This window comes from Somniosus microcephalus, chromosome 13 (genome assembly GCF_052327205.1).
Source record: "Somniosus microcephalus isolate GS21.2 chromosome 13, FLI_Smic_1.0, whole genome shotgun sequence".
NCBI classification, from domain to species: Eukaryota; Metazoa; Chordata; class Chondrichthyes; order Squaliformes; family Somniosidae; genus Somniosus; species Somniosus microcephalus.
The window spans coordinates 29,768,453-29,786,066 of record NC_140999.1 but is presented as its reverse complement, the minus strand read 5'-3'; the positions used below and the strand labels follow the sequence as shown (position 1 = coordinate 29,786,066).

At 48.8% G+C, this 17,614-nt stretch overlaps 1 protein-coding gene across 1 annotated transcript in view; it reads left to right on the top strand.

Moving 5' to 3' along the window:
- Nucleotides 1-17,614, top strand: part of LOC147108174 (protein unc-13 homolog A-like) — a 470,724-nt gene that overhangs the window by 316,394 nt on the left and 136,716 nt on the right. The window lies entirely within an intron of this gene.

Here is a 17,614-nt window from a genome sequence, read left to right as displayed (position 1 = left end):
TGGGTATATTCTAATGATTGGATGTAACTTGGCATTGACAAAATGGACACGCCATTGGATGCATTTTCATGCCTAACTTCGGGTTGCACCCATGGAGGAACCTCCATGGAATACTGGTGAAACTGTGCTACTTTTAATCAGAACAGATTCTTATGCAGAATAGAATTGGCGCATATGAGAGAGCCATCTTTCCAGTACAAAAGCCCTCAACACTGTCAATGTCCATCTAATGTTCTGGACCAACTTTGTAGCACTATTGTGCCAGTAATAAAGTGCCCTACACAAAGGCCTCTTCCCTCATGTGCACTGCACAGTAATGTGGCGCAATATGGTGATATTCTCTCAACTATCTTTTGTATGGAATGCAGGAAATATTCACCTTTCAGTGATTGTAACGCCACCTGACACAATTACTTAGATTAATGAACTGAAAAATTGAATAAATAGCATTTTTAATTTCTCGTGGCTTATATTAAATAATGATGCACCATGTCTTTAAACATAATTTGATTTCAGGCCTGTCGAATCAGACATGACTACATGCAAAGGGGGCAATGGACAGGTTGGGAGAAGAGGCTGATGGAGCCCCTCCCAGAGCTCCTAGATACCAGGGCCTCCCCCAGGGTTGATAAATCTGTGCCCTGGGAATACTACTTGGCATAACATCTCTGTTTTCAAAGCCATGATTCACAGTAAGCAATGCAACTGCTAGTATATATAAAAAGTCAGCATGCAATAACTAAGTGCCACTTAATTTCTGTAACACTTTCCCCATCAAACTTGTTGATTGCCTCAAAGTAAAACAGCAGCAAACCAGAATTCAGGAAGGAAGGATGGTATAAATCAAAAATAAGTAGCGAGGCTAGAGAACAGCTGATGAGAAACTCCTGAGGTCTTGTGAAAACAACCAATAAAGCAAACCTACCAGTAAGAGAAAGCAGGAGGTGAACCAATCAGGGTGTGGCAGAGGAGAGATTCAGCCAGGGATACAAGCAGGTTCAAGACTGTTGTGTTTGTACCGCTATACACAACTACATAAAATAATAAAGTAGCAGAGACTGAGAGTAACTTCAAGTGATCTTTACTGGGTAACTGGAACTTCGGCACTGACTATACAAATCGATACGCGTCTGTTATATACGCTCGCAACTAAGGATGTACATCCGCAAAACAAAGTAGTCCCTTCAATGTTGTATACATTACAAAGACTAAAATGAAGAGGGAGGGATCTGGCGAGTGCCACAGTCTGAATATGGTTAAGGGTTGGTGGATGCTGGAAAGCAATATGAAATAGGTAGCACTCTAATGCTGGAGAGGACCGTGTTACATGTTCCAGCTGAAGATGACCAGATACATTGAGACCGCCATTTCTCCTTGCTGCCCTGCTTGCTCATTGTGACAGCACCCACTGCTACAGCCACCCAGTTAAAATTTGGGGTCAGGCTCCCTCCCATCCACCCTCCCTATTTTCATTTCAGGCTGTGGGCTAATGCTATCCATTCCCACCCAGTTTCCTCATTCTGTGTCTGCCCCTCAGTTGAATTTTTGAAAATCGGGCTGACCACACCCCCACTTTCCATCGTACTGCCTACTCTGATCTCCTTAACCTGAACGCCATCAGTCATCCAGTCTCAACCACCCATGCCCTTCGTCATAGCCTTGGGCCTATTTCCACACATCCCCACCCCACAATCCAAAAAAAAATCACACCCTTCCCAACGAAACCTGGTCCCACACACCTTCATTGAAACTTTCCCCCCTCCCAGACCTGATACTATTTAAATTTTGCCCTTGAAAAGCTGAGTTCCTTTTGGGAAATGGCTATTAAAGTGCAAGGATAGGATTCCCTAAATGGCTTCCCTGAAACCTTAGGAATTCCTTGTTATCTAAAGTGTTTCTAGTTTAAGAGGAAGGGCTTCCCCAAAATAATTTCCACCATACCCACCCAGGGACATCAACATGCTTTTTGAAGTGCAGGGTGGAATTTTCCTTTCAATAACTTCCCCACAGCTTTGGGGAAAGTTGGCGCCCCGCCCCATAAATTGACTGGTAGCGCCCCCAAGCAGGAGGCAGGGCACTACTGGAAATACTCCACCTTCGTCCTGGGGCACTAACATTCAATATTGTGGTGCTACCATGCACGTATTACAGGCTTCCCTCCCCTGATTAAAGGGGAGGGGCCTAGCGTAGCGCGCACCGGGACCCTGCTGGACCGGGATGCCGGGAAAACAGCCCGGCACTCGAGCAAGCTAACGGAATTCATTCTCCTTCACCGCTCTTTCCCCTGTTCCCTACCCCACTCACCTCAAATGTACGTGCCTACCCCCCCCCCCTTCCTACCCCTTCCCATCTCGAGCACCCATGCCTTCCTACTCCTTGCCCTTCACCACTCTCATACCACCCAAAACTCATTCTTTTCCTCCTTTTCTTCCTGCTTTCCTACCACTTTTTACAGCTCCTTGCTCTGAACATCCATGTCTTCTCCTCACACTTACTCCCCTCACTACTACAGCCAAACAGCCATATCTTCTCCACCCCCCACCCCCATGCTTTACTGTCAACTTTTTGCTGTTTCTACCGCACATGCTCTCCACAACTGTTTGCCAGGCTCCAGCACACTAAACTCAACAATCCCACCCCAATCCACTAAATTTAACACTATATCCTCAATAATACTTAAACCCAGGACCCACCCACTACTGCTGATGAATCCCATCCAGCCTCAACCTGCTCCCCACTAGCTGGAACTGCAGATCACTTTTCATCATCCTCCTGTATAGCCTGGGCCTTAAGGTATTCAATTTTTATATCTTAAGAAACATCTATTAATAATCAAGGCCATTCATTCAAGATTTGCATGGAAAATAGTCAGAGCTGCTGAATTTAACCCCTGAAACACCAATAAATCCCAGAATACCATGCAATAAAAACAAAATTTCACACATTCAAATTGACATAAATCAGTGGTTCTGATATATTGTGCATTACACAACACTTTTTTTTAAAAAGCAACTTCTCTAACTCACCGTCAGCAATGTCATGGGAGATGTCAGGACAAAGCAGCCCATCCACCACCTTAAACATTCACTCCCTCCACCACCGGCGCACCGTGGCTGCAGTTTGTACCATCTACAAGATGCACTGCAGCAACTCGCCAAGGCTTCTTCAACAGCACCTCCCAAATCCGCGACCTCTTCCACCTAGAAGGACAAGGGCAGCAGGTGCATGGGAACACCATCACCTCCAGGTTCCCCTCCAAGTCACACACCATCCTGACTTGTAAATATATTGCCGATCCTTCATTGTCGCTGGGTCAAAATCCTGGCACTCCCTACCTAACAACACTGTGGGAGTACCTTCACCACACAGGCTGCAGCGGTTTAAGAAGGCGGCTTGCCACCACCTTTTCAAGGGAAATTAGGGACGGGCAATAAATGCTGGCCTTGTCAGCAATGCCCACATCCCATAAACGAATTAAAAAAAATTTAAAAAAAATTGCTAATATATTTGACATGCATCCATCATTCAGATGTTGGACAAGAACATTTCTGTGTCACACTTGAAAAAAATATTTTAAAAGCTAGCTGATCATTTTGAATGTACAGGTAATCTTCCCAACAATGCAAAATGCTTTCTATTTGATTTCAGAAGTTACACTTTATAAAAAAAAAAAAAAAAAGTAAAAAAAGCAACCTGACCACTAATTGACCTGAGGGTCTATCAAAAAATGATTTGATTCCAATTGACTTAGGAAGCATAACAACTACACTGCGAGGGATACACTTAGCAGCATATTTCACAATGCATTATATATGGCATAATGCTACTGTTCTTATAAAACAGCATGTCCTCCAGTCTACTGTGAGCAATGTCATGAGAGACCTGTTAGTATATTAAGAATATTAAACCACTGTTATGAACATTAACATGAAACACTTGAGAATTTCTTATGATAATTACGTACACAATAACTCACATTAAATCTTTCTTTAGCTGCTGGATCTTAATTCCAGTGTTGTGTATTCTATATGGAAAATGTGAAAGAGCAAATTATATCATGCTGTTCAACATACCTGGAACCTTGAGTTGTGTTCAGTTGAGCATTTTTCCACTTGTATCGCCCAGTGTCAACATTGAGGATTTCCAGGCCAGGTGTAGTATGGGTACATGCAGAATAGAAGTCCTGTATGCTTACCCCCAATTTCACTGCACCAGTGTGAGTCTATCCACTTTCTCACACCAGCCATTGCTATGACCTCTGAATAAGATTCCCAATTTCATGCCAGATTGTGACTAATTTTATGCTGTTGATCTCTGGACAATAGAAACTGGGTTGATGATGCCTAAATTTACTTCCGGTCCTTGCAGCCTCTAGAGAAGGGAAGCTTGAATTCTATTAGTCTCGGCTAGATTTCAATTTGGGTTCCAGAGTTGAATAGATAATTCCCTATGTTCAAGATTCTATGTACCATGAGAAGTGGGTTAAAATATTGGGAAAAAAATTATTTATATATTGTAAACTGAGCGACGAGCAAATTGGCATAGGGGAAATAAGATCGGAGAGATGAATGCGTGGCTCAAAGGTTGGTGTGGGAGAAATGGGTTTTGATTTATGGGGCACTGGCACCAGTACTGGGGAAAGAGGGAGTTGTTCTGTTGGGATGGGCTTTACTTGAACCATGCTGGGACCAGTGTCTTGGCGAATCAAATAACTAGAGCTATAGGTAGGGCTTTAAACTAAATAGAGTGAGGGGGGGGTTCAGGTGAGGGGAATACTGCAGGGTAGCAATAGGGGTAATGATAACCAGAGTGTGACAGGAAGGGACAGTGGGGGAGAAATTCAGTATCGCCCCGTTTTGGGGCGTAAGTATCGGCCGGGTGCGAAATTTTGCGCCCAGCGCAAATTATCGCCACCTACTGCTAAATTGGCTTCCTTCGCCCCAGGAGGTGCTTGGAGCGCTAAAACAGGCGCTGCACGACTGTCTTGAGGCGCTACCTCCGAGGGCGGGCGCAGCGCAGTTGCTGTCAGTTAGCGATTGCACACAGACACGCTGGCGCCGGTCAGCTCTTAAAGGGGAGGGTCGATCTTGAATTGCAGCCACACCCTGCGCATCGGAGCCCTGAATCTCGGCCTGGACAGACCTGTTGCCACATACTGAAGCCAAGGACCATGGAGAGGGCCAGGGAGCGAGCGCAGCGGTTCAGCGAGGGGACCTTGGAGGCTCTGGTTGGTGCGGTGGCGCGCAGGCGATCTCTCCTGTACCCGGACAGTGGCAGGAGGCCGCTGCCCAGCGACTATCGAAAAGCTTGGAGGGAGGTGGCTCACAGTGTGACCTCCAGCAGCATGGTGCCTAGGACCTCTGTGCAATGCAGGAAGAAGTTCCACGACCTCACTCGGGTCGTCAGGGTGAGTGCCCTTTTCAGAATTCTCTTCATCCCTGCATCTCGACCTCACTTTATGGCCAAAGGGTCCTGAAAGCCCCAATGCCCAGCACTCATCCAACACCTATGGCCCTTTCAGGAAACTCACACGCACATTTAGCACTTTGCACACTGTAAGGGATATTCGACCATGGGAGGCATTGCAGCCAAGATCAGGGCTGCGCACTGTACTCAGAGCCCGTCCTTTCTCTTGCAGGGCAAGCTGGTGCATAATAGGAGGCAGCAGTAATGGACCGGGGGAGGCTGGCCTCACCTTCAAGCACTGACCGATCTGGAGCAGCGAGTCCAACAGATTATGGCAGGCCGGATGCTTGGCCCCGTCGCCACTGGAGATGCCAACCCCGTTATGGACAGCAAGGGTAAGGTCATCACCTTTTTGACCTCTCTCCTTCCACTTGTTCCTCACCCCAGCATCCTTTGCCACTTTCGAGCCAAATCAGTACATCGCAGCACTCATGCCTCCCTTGCTGCCACCCTGTCCACACGCTAAAGCCACTCTTGTACCTCCCTGCTTTCAGATGCTGATTCACCAGGTGAGGAGGCGGGCCCTCAAGCTGCCACTGAGAGTGATTCTGAAGGCGACGACGCGGAGGAAGCCGGACCATCAGTGCCACCCTCAGCCGAGGCAGCCCATGGCCATAATGGGGACACACCTTCCCTGGAGGGGAGCAGGGGGGAATGGTCTGAGGAGAGTGAAACTCCGGGGCCCAGTGGGCTGCAGCAACGCGAGGGGGGTAGGGAAGCTCGGCGGCCTTCTCCCCGGAGGGAGAGTATGCCCTCGAGTCCTGCTACAGTGAGCGCAGAAGAGGTGCGGCTCCTCGCTGAAATGAGCGCCCAGGCGGAGCACAGGCACACTGAGCTCATGGCTGCAGTGGCAAGGATGCCAGATTCCATTGAGTCACTGGCAAGGAGTGTCCAGGACTTCGGCGCAGCACAGGCAAGGATTGCCCAGGACTTCGGCACAGCACAGGCGGCTGCCACGCAATTGCCAAGTGCTGCAATGCAGTCAGTGGCTGGTCTCATGCAGACGCAGATTGAGGCCACACGAGCACTGACTGCTGCCACCCTCGCTGGATCGGGCAGGATTCCCTGGGGCCCTCACCGCGCTGCAGCAGGCCAGCAATCTCTGCTCCAGCAGATTGCTCTGCATGCTGCAGTGCTGCCCCGTGGGAGTGCCAGTGTGTCGGCCGAACAGGGAGTTGCTGTCCTCTCTCAGGATGACAGCATTCCTGCTGCCAGCACTGTCACTTCTCCACTGCAACTGCCACTACCTGTAGGACAGACTGCTGCCGCCCATGCAGAGTTGGAGCAGTCAGCAGCCGGGCCCTCCAGGCCCAGAGCTGCTCCAGGCCGTCCCTCCAGGGCATCTGCAGTCTCAGTTTCTGACACTCGGCAGCCTTCCCCCAGCCTTGCTGCAGCCACTGGGGTCCCATTACAGAGGAGCTGCAGGGTGGGAAGGGGCGAATCTCGCAAGCGAAGCAGATCACCCTCGAAGGGCAAAAAGTAGGTGGTGTGGCAAAATGTTGTTAATTGTTTTATTGAAGGCCGAGGATCGTGGTCATATTTTTGTTACTGTTTTGGTCATTGTCTCCAGGTTGTGAGAGCCAGTTATGTGTCTCACTTTTATTTGGGGTTTCTTTCTATTACTTTGTCATGCAGGAAGGGTACACAGTTTGTGAAATAAAGAAGTGTCTTTATTCAGAATATGCATGTTTGCTCTTTGAACTAATTGTTGCCTTGACCGGCTTAGGGGTTGCGGCACGGTTCCATTCGGGTTCTTTGAATGGCAGAAGCCATTCCCTCAGAGGGGGCCTAGAAGCGACTTGCTATAAGCCGCTGACGGACGGCCCTTGCACTTTGTGCCTCCCTCCCGTCTTGGTGCTGCTGCTCCTCCTCCTCCTCCTTTGCTGGTGCTCCAATGTCTGGTGGCATTGGCTGAGTCCTGAGGATTGCCAGGTTATGCAGCATGCAGCACACAACAACGAAATGGGAGACTCGCTCAGGTGAGTACTGAAGGGCTCATCTGGAATGGTCCAGACAGCGGAACCGTTGCTTGAGCACGCCGATTATGTGCTCAACGATGTTCCTGGTAGCTTGATGGCTCTCATTGTATCGTTCTTCAGCAGGGGTGCTGGGTGAACGGAGCGGGGTCATCAGCCAGGTGCACAGAGGATAGCCCTTGTCCCCGAGAAGCCAGCCTCCTGGGTGAGCCGGGGCCTCAAAGGTCTGCCACAGAAGTCTGGCTCAGAATGAAGGCGTCGTGGCTGCTGCCTGGAAAGTGGGCATTGACAGCGAGTATCAGCTGTCTGTGGTCACAGACCAACTGGACGTTCAACGAATGGAACCCCTTTCGGTTGCGGAAATCCTCGGCATTCTCTTGCGGCGCCCGCAAAGCCACATGCGTGCAGTCAATGGCGCCCTGCACCATGGGGAAGCCCGCTATTCTTGCAAAGCCCATTGCGCGTTCTTGCTGCTTGTCCGGGGTCATGGGGAAAGAGATGTACTGTCGTCTCCTTTTAAAGAGTGCATTCGTGACTTGACGGATGCAGCAATGCACTGCGAACTGGGAGATATTGGCAATGTCCCCAGTAGTGGATTGAAAGGAGCCAGTGGCATAGAAGTTGAGAGCCACTGGTACCTTCACTGCCACCGACAGAGACGTCCTGCTCCTCAGTTGAGGCTGCAGATCTGGCTGAAGCAGGTGGCAGAGCTGAGTGACGCCCTCCTTGCTGAATCGCAGCCTCTGAAAACACTGCTCCTCAGACATATTGATGTATGAGAACTGTTGCCGGAAAACCCTGGGAGGGTAAGGTCTTGTGTGCCGACGCCTGTTGGCCCTCCTCCTTCTGACCATGATTGCCACTCTCTCTCTGCGTCTCTGTGCCCTCAATGTAATGGAGAAGCACGACGTTCCCATCCATTGCAGCCCCCATAGTATGTGGCCACTCAGTTATGCCGGTGAAAAAGCAAAGCAACTACAAAGTTCTGGTCAGAAGCCAAAAGTACCTCAGCGAGCGCTGACTCAGTGCAGAAATCTCTCTCCCTTTGTCTCTGCAAATCTCTCTCTCTCTCTCTCTCTCTCTCTCTCGGGAGTGGTCCAAAAATGGCTACCACAAAGAAGCCCCTTTAAACCGTGCCCCCACAGCGACTGGGAACCGTTCCAGTCAACCTGTCGTTGGAGCGACAGGCGGAAAGGAGGGGGACGCCACTGAATTTCCGGTCCAGGGCGCCCAAAGGGCGTTGTGGTGTATGTGCCTTTAAGAGCAATTGTGGTGTATGTGCCTTTAAGAGCCCCAGGTGTGCGTAATGCCGGTAATTGCCACTTGGGCTATATAAGCCTGTGTATTGTGTATATCCTTTAGAAACCCACCCCAGACTTGCTTAGTAAATACCTATGAACCAACTCCTGTCTTCAGTGTCTTTATCTACAAACGGACACTACAGTGGCGACGAAGTGGAAACGGACTTACCTGCAATTCGGCAGCACCTCAAGGACATCGATTCCTCCAGCGTCCAGAAGACTCAAGGAAGTAAGAGAAACTGTGGTTTCACCAGCTGGCCAAGCTGGTGACAGGTACTGCGCTAATCCTTCCTGGGCGTCAGGCTGGAGCTCCAGCGGCGGGCTCTACAGCTGAGGCAGGCAGCGAAATCGGAGGCAAGCAATAACGGACTGGGAGGGTGCACTCAAGAGACGGCCGGCGCGACAAGCAGGTCAGCGTTTAGACCTCCATCGGGAACGAGTCTCCAACAGTGAATAAACGGAAACTACAGTAAAACAGCGTTGTTATCGGTAGCAGCAGCGGGAAAGCGCGGGAAGCGCCATATCGTTGCTACAGAGAGAAAAAAAAAAAGCGCGGGAAGCGCCATATCTTTTCTGAAATGCCTAAATCTGGTAATATTGAGGCTTTTGATGGCGAAATAGAAGATTGGACCACATACGTGGAAAGAGTAGAGGTTTATTGCACTGCAAATGGAATAACAGATGAAAAAAAAGCTTCAGTACTTCTGAACTTAATGGGCGCGAAGACATACGGGCTGTTACGAAATTTAATCACTCCAGCCAAACCAAAGGACAAGACTTTTAAAGAAATTGTTGATACCCTGCAGGAGCATTTAAACCCAACACCGCTGCTGATAGCGGAACGATTCAAGTTCTTCAAGAGAAATCAACACAAGAATGAAAGTAACGCTGATTACCTAACCGAATTAAGAAAGCTATCAAAGTACTGCCAATTCGGAGCAGGACTATCGGATTATCTTCGAGACAAATTTGTTTGCGGTCTCTTAAGTGAAGGAACACAAAAAAGACTGCTTTCTGAAAAAGATTTAACATTGGACAAAGCTTTCAGTATGGCTGTATCATACGAAGCAGCAGCAAAAGGAGCTGCAGAGATACAACAAGAGACACAGGACTTCGGCACCCATAAAATGACACAGGAGTTCGGAAGATGTTATCGCTGCGGCAGATCCACCCATAACCAGAGGGACTGCTGGTTCAAGGGCAAAGCATGCAGGCAATGTGGTAAGATTGGACACATTGCACGGGTATGCCAATCTGGACAAAATAAATCCACTGACAGAAAACAAAAAATCAATAAAGAAAAGTACAGGAAGGTACAAATGATGACGGACAATAGCTCCGAAGACCAGAATAGCGATAGCGACTCTGGAAACAAGAGACTAAGCTGTCTCAAATTACATAATGTACTTGCCAAAGAGGATTACCAAACCATTTGGGTTACCCTCACAATAGCAGGGTCCCCAGTTAAAATGGAGCTAGATACAGGATCAGCTCTAACCGTAATAAATCGACGAGATTACGAGAGGCTATTTTCGCATATACCTCTAAAAGACACATCCATTATCTTAAAAACATATACTGGGCAGAAAGTCTACCCCAAAGGAAAAAGAAGGGTGCCTGTGGTATACAACGGCAAAGAAATACAAAAGTTGTATTTATACATTCTACAAGATGGTGGCCCACCGTTGTTGGGACGTGAATGGATAAGGAAGATACGTTTAGACTGGCACTCCATTCAGGCACTGACGGTGACCAGTAAGGAAAAAAACAATGATGACATCATACCTGAACGATTAAAAGACATCTTGGCCAACGCCAAAGAAGTGTTTCAAGAGAAACTAGGAACCTTGAAAGGCATCACCGCCTCAATAAAAGTGGAAGATACAGCAATTCCAAAATTTTTTAAGGCAAGACCGGTGCCATACGCAATACGTCCGGCAGTCGAGGCAGAGCTGAAGAATTTGGAAAAGGCAGGCGTATTATCCAAAATAGATTGGAGCGAATGGGCAACGCCCATCGTTCCAGTCATGAAAAAAACATTGAAAAATAACTCTGAGGAACAGAAAAAAATTTGCATCTGTGGGGACTTCAAGGTGACTGTAAACCCGGTCCTTCACACGGTACAGTATCCTCTTCCGAGGATAGAAGATATTTTCGCCTCACTATCCGGAGGGAAACGTTTCACAAAAATTGACTTGGCACAGGCATATCTACAGATGGAGGTTGAGGAGACCTCTAAAAAGTATCTCACAATAAACACACACAAAGGCCTGCACCAGTACAATCGACTGGTTTTTGGAATAGCATCAGCTCCAGCTATCTGGCAAAGAGCTATGGAGCAAGTCCTGCAAGGGATTCCGGGGACTCAATGCTACCTAGACGACATCCTTATAACAGGAGAAAACGACAACGAGCACCTTGCCAATTTGGAGCAGGTGCTCACTAGGCTGAAAGAACGGGGCCTACGAGCAAATCGCCCCAAGTGCGAATTTTTCCAAAATCAGATATCATATTGTGGCCACATAATTAATAAGGAAGGGTTGCATAAGTCACCTGAAAAAATTGAAACAGTTATAAAAGCCCCAGCACCTGAAAATGTTTCACAATTGAGGTCATTCCTGGGATTAATAAATTACTATCATAAATTTTTACCAAACTTATCAACTATTCTACACCCTCTTAATGATCTTCTACACACAGGAGTGATTTGGAAATGGAACGAAGACTGTAAACGTGCCTTCCATAAATGTAAAGACTTAATCACATCCGAGAAAGTTTTGGCTCATTACAACCCATCACTACCAATCAGACTGGCGTGCGATGTATCCCCTTACGGCATAGGAGCGGTATTGTCCCATAGATTCCCTGATGGCTCGGAACGGCCGATAGCTTTTGCGTCACGCTCATTGAACTCAGCTGAGCGTAACTATGCCCAGATAGACAGGGAAGCACTCAGCCTGGTATGGGGAGTGAAGAAATTCAACCATTACCTACACGGACAAAAATTTACCTTGCTGACTGACCATCAACCCCTCATCTCCATATTCAACCCTAAAAAAGGTGTCCCCATTATGACGGCACAAAGACTACAGAGGTGGTCCCTTTTTCTAGGGGCACACCAATACAACATTGAATACAAAGGGTCAAAACAGCATGGGAATGCTAATGGTTTATCACGCCTACCGTTGCCAACGATAGAAGAGGCACCTACAGTAGACCCAGTAGAGATATTCCACTCTACCATAGTGGAATGTCTACCGGTGACAAATTCTGCCATTGAAAGGGAGACAAGAAATGACCCTACTCTCTCACGGGTCTACGATTTAACAGTGAAGGGATGGCCAGCACATGGCGAACCACTGTTGCCAGCATTCTCGCAAAGAAGAGAACAGCTGTCAGTGTGCCGAGGAACCTTGATGTGTGGATCCAGAGTGGTGATTCCACCCAAACTCCAGGATAAAGTGCTAAAGGAGCTTCACGAGGGGCATCTGGGTGGAGTGAAAATGAAGAACCTAGCTAGGGCGTTTGTATGGTGGCCAGGTATCGATGGAGACATCGAAGACATGACCAAGAGCTGCCTAGGATGCCAGAAGGTCCAAAATGCTCCGCCACAGGCCCCTCTACATCCATGGGAGTGGCCCTCATCTCCCTGGCAAAGGGTGCACATCGACTTTGCTGGTCCATTTATGGACTCAATGTTCTTAATTGCAGTTGATGCACACTCCAAGTGGCCGGAGGTAATAAAGATGTCCTCCACCACCACGGAAAAAACCATCACAGTATTAAGGACCATATTTGCCAGGAATGGGCTGCCGGAACAGATATGTTCTGATAATGGACCGCAATTTGTGTCCGAAGAATTCAGAAAGTTCTTAAAGAACAATGGGGTAAAGCACTACACGTCCGCCCCATACCATCCCGCCACCAATGGATTGGCTGAAAGGTTTGTCCAGACCTTCAAGAAGGCCATCAAGGCCATGGGTAATGAAGACATAAAACTTCAGCACAAGGTGGATAACTTCTTATTTGCATATAGGAATGCAACGCATGATGTTCTACAATAGAAACCTAAGATGCCGGCTGGATTTGGTCAAGCCCAACATCCGAAGGGACGTGGAGAACCGGCAGTTTCAGGGCATGAATGAAAGGCCAACTAGGGCCTTCCAGATAGGCCAACCGGTTTTGGCCCGGGACTACCGTACCGAGAAATGGCAGCCTGGAACTATCTGCACACGACTAGGACCACTGATGTATACCGTGGACATCGGAGAAAGCATAATAAGGCGCCATGCTGACCAAATCATCAAGTCATCCGAAAAGGGACAACCTGCACCACCACTCTATACATCTAACGATGAAGTAGAGATACCCATATCTACCTCCGATCCAGTGATACTGGAACCCGATGAACCCGACACTGGCCTTCAAGCCGAATCAGCCTTGCCAGAAGAACCTACTACACCACCAGAAACTACTACACCCCCGAGGCGTTATCCGGACCGAGTCAGGAAGCCTCCTGAGAGACTAACTTATAATTAATTAATACAGCAATGTATATTATTTTGCATATAACATGTAATTAATAATTACTTAAAATATGATGTACTAGTTAGCTAGAAGGGGAGGAATTGTGTATGTGCCTTTAAGAGCAATTGTGGTGTATGTGCCTTTAAGAGCCCCAGGTGTGCGTAATGCCGGTAACTGCCACTTGGGCTATATAAGCCTGTGTATTGTGTATATCCTTTAGAACCCCCCCCCCCCCAGACTTGCTTAGTAAATACCTATGAACCAACTCCTGTCTTCAGTGTCTTTATCTACACACGGACACTACACCAGTAGATGTAGTGGATTTGTATTTCCAGAAGGCATTCGATAAGGTGCCACATAAAAGGTTGCTATACAAGATAAGAGCTCATGGGGTTAGCGGTAATATATTAGCATGGATAGAGGATTGGCTAACTAACAGGAAACAGAGAGTCGGGATAAATGGGTAATTTTCAGGTTGGCAAACGATAACTAGTGGGGTGCCACAGGGATCAGTGCTGGGGCTTCAGCTGTTTACAATCTATATTAATGACTTGGATGAAGGGACCGAGTGTAATGTAGTCAGATTTGCTGCTGATATAAAGATAGGTGGGAAAGCAAGTTGTGAAGAGGACACAAATAATCTGCAAAGGGATATAGATAGATTAAGTGAGTGGGCAAAAAATTGGCAGATGGAGTATAATGTGGGAAAGTGTGAGGTTATCCACTTTGGTAGGAAAAATAAAAAAGCAAATTATTATTTAAATGGAGAGAGACTACAAAATGCTGCGGTACAGAGGGATCTGGGGGTCCTCATACATGAAACACAAAAAGTTAGCATGCAGGTACAGCAAGTAATTAGGAAGGCAAATGGAATGTTGGCCTTTATTGCTGGGGGATGGAGTATAAAAGTAGGGAAGCCTTGCTACAACTGTACAGGGCGTTGGTGAGACCACACCTGGAGTACTGCGTACAGTTTTGGTCTCCTTATCTAAGGAGGGATATACTTGCATTGGAGGCAGTTCAGAGAAGGTTCACTAGGTTGATTCCTGAGGTGAAGGGGTTGTCTTTTGAAGAAAGGTTGGGCCTATACTCATTGGAGTTTGGAAGAATGAGAGGTGATCTTATTGAAATGTGTAAGATTCTGAGGGGGCTTGACAGGGTAGATGCAGAGAAGCTGTTTCCCCTCATGGGGGAATCTAGAACTAGGGGGCATAGATTCAGAATAAGGTGTCGCCCATTTAAAACGGAGATGAGGGGCTCAATTTTAACTCAGCCGTCAGGCGGGCTTTGAGGCGTGTGGGGGGTTAAAATCGCAAAACCTGGGGGCCGGGACCCCCCCGGCCTGGTTCCTGACACCTAGCCATTTTAACCCAGGCATGTCTGATGGTCCCGAATCAGTCCCGCCTGCAACAGGCGGGACTGGTCTTTACGGCCCTTAAACAGCAATAATTGGCCTTTATAATCCCATTTTAACAGGCCCTTGCCTGTTTAACCCTTTTCCCACGTAAAACACGCCTGGTGGGGAATCACGCCTGTGAAACCTGGCGTGAGCACTATTGGCTTGCTGACTATCAGCTGCAGGTCAACCATTAAAGAGGAGATTTGATCAGTCATCATTTGCAGGTGGCAAGACTTTGTTGTCTCAGGCCTGGGGCAACTTTTACCAGGCTTAACCACACCTGTGGAAGGTTGGAGCCTCACACACTTCTCTAGTGTGACGTCCTGCGAAACCCCTCTCGCCACCCTCACTCAGTGCTTCCTCAACTGAGGCATCTACCAGAAGCATGGGAGGCCTTTTTTTCCTTCCCTTCTTGGCATTAGAGGACCAGCAGCAGAACCAGGAACAACAGCAGCAACAGCAGGAGCGACAGGCTGCTGCTCACCCACCTGAGGCAGCACAGGCCAGAAGGGGCCAGCGCATGGAAGCCCGTCGGCGCAGCAGATACCCCCCAAACAGGGTCTACAGACGCAGGGTCAGCTACCTCAACATAACTGAGCAGCAGTGCCAAAGGCAGCTCCGACAGGTAGTGACTGACATCTGCGCAATGATACAGCAAGACCTGCTGCCCAGAGGACCAGGTGGACATTCCTTACCAGTGGCCATCAAAGTCACCACCGCACTCAACTTTTTGGCCTCAGGCTCATTCCAGGGATCATCAGCGGCATCTCCTAGTTGGCCGCACACACTTGCATCACACAGGTAACCGCTGCCCTCTTTGCCCTTGCGCACAATCACATCCATTTCACCAGGGATCGCGCAAATGTGACGGCGCGAGCGGTTGGATTAGCTCATCTGGCAGACTTTCCAAGGGTGCAGGGCGTCATTGACTGCACACGTGGCCCTTGGGGCACCCCACCGCAATCCAGGAATTTTTGTCAACCGCAAGGGCTTCCACTCCCTTAACGTTCAGCTGGTGTGTGACCACAAGAAGGAGATTTTGCATGTTTGTGCCATGTACCCTGGCAGTTGCCATGACTCCTTCATACTGCGCCAGTCTAGTGTGCCTCCGCTATTCAGGCCGCCAGACCAACTTCACGGATGGCTACTTGGAGACAAGGGCTATCCCCTGAGGACTTGGCTAATGACGCTGTTCAGGAGGCCAGCCAACGAAGCTGAGGAGTGCTACAACTCCAGCCACATTTCCACCAGATCCATAATCGAGCAACCCATCGGCTTGCTGAAGATGCGCTTCAGATGCCTGGATAGATCAGGTGGAGCCCTACAGTACTCAGCAGCCAGGGTCTCCAGAATCGTCGTGGTTTGCTGTGCACTCCACAACATGGCACAGCGTCGTCGCTTGCAGATTCCTGAGGACCAAGTGGCTCCTCACACCCTCCTCAGATGATGAGGAGGAGTAGGAGGGCGAAAACGAGCATCCTGCAGAGGCCCATCAACCAGCGGCAGCATTACGCGAGAACATTGCTGCCCAGGATGCAAGAAACGCACTCATCCTGGCCAGATTTGCTTAGCCTAGTAAATCAAACTCTTTTGCCTCGCAGCTTCTTACCTGAGCATCGACAATGGCCAAACCCTGCGGATTCCGAGCTATTTGACCCGCATCCTGACAACTGCAAGTAATCCTAAGCCCTCAAAGTGAAAGCCCCATTCGCGAAATGACACACGCCAGAACTGCAGCAGTTGCCATCAGAATTTTTATGCAAAACAAACAACTGATGGCATTTTTACAAAATACACACACCATTTCACCCAAGTGACTACCCCTGTGACTATTTGTGCTTTATTTTCCTCTTGCGCGTGCTCCTACATAGTGGTTCCCCTGTGGCTTCAGCAGATGTGGAGGCCCCTTGCTGCTGCTCCTGTCTCGACACCTTTGGCGGGCGTCCTTTGGGGTGGCGAGCCTGTGAGGGCTCATCAGCAGTCTGTTGCTTCTGCGGCTGTGCAGGAGTTGAGATGTCTCTCTCAGTTGGGTGTGGACTCCGGTGGAGCTCTAACCGAGGGCTCTGCAGTGGCATGGAAGTGTGAGCGCTTGGAGAGGGGCCCCCACTTCCTTGAGGTCTGCCACCAACCTCCCTCTCATGGGTCAGGTCCCTCTAAGTGCCTGCAAGTGGCTTGAGAGCACCTTGCTGCACATCAGGGGGGCCATGGGGACCCGTCTCTGCAATGGCAGTCCTACTCAGAAGGACTTCCATGAAGGTCTGGTTTCTCTGTTCAATAGATGCCCATCGCTCCTCAAGAGATGTCATTCTATTCTGAACACTCACCATGTTTTCCATACCCTGGCGACTAACCTCCTCCATGGCCGTAGCCCTCCTCTCCTCTACCATAGCCATCCTCTTCTCTACGGTAGCCAGCCTTACCATGGAGGCAGCAATCATTTCCACGTAGGTAGCCATCCTTTCCGTGTTCATGCGTTCATGCGCCACTGACTCCACAAAGGCTCTGCTCATGTTCGCTATGGACTCTTCCATTCGCTCCACACTCGCAGCGACCCTAGAGACAAAACCTGCCAGAGACTCCTGTCCTGGCTCTCGCTCTCCTGTTGTGAGCTCTCTCTTCCTGCAATGAGGGAGACAAGTGGAGGTTGAGTGAGAATGAAGGAGTGAGTGCAGAGATTGCATAGCATAGATACTTAGAAGGAGACAAAGATGGAGTGAGGTTGCAAGACCAAGGGCCCTCCCTGTGTGTTGTCAGTTGTGTTCAAAGCATCAGAGTGAGAGGGAGTGTGAGGGCTGCATGGTCGAATAGTTAGGTGAATGTGAGCATAGAGAGAGAGGGAATGGCTAAGGGTGCATGGATGTGAGTGTCAAGTGGGATGTAGAGGAAGAGATTGCTAAAGCTGAGTGCTGGTGAGGAAAGGCAATGGGGATCAGATTGAGGGTGAT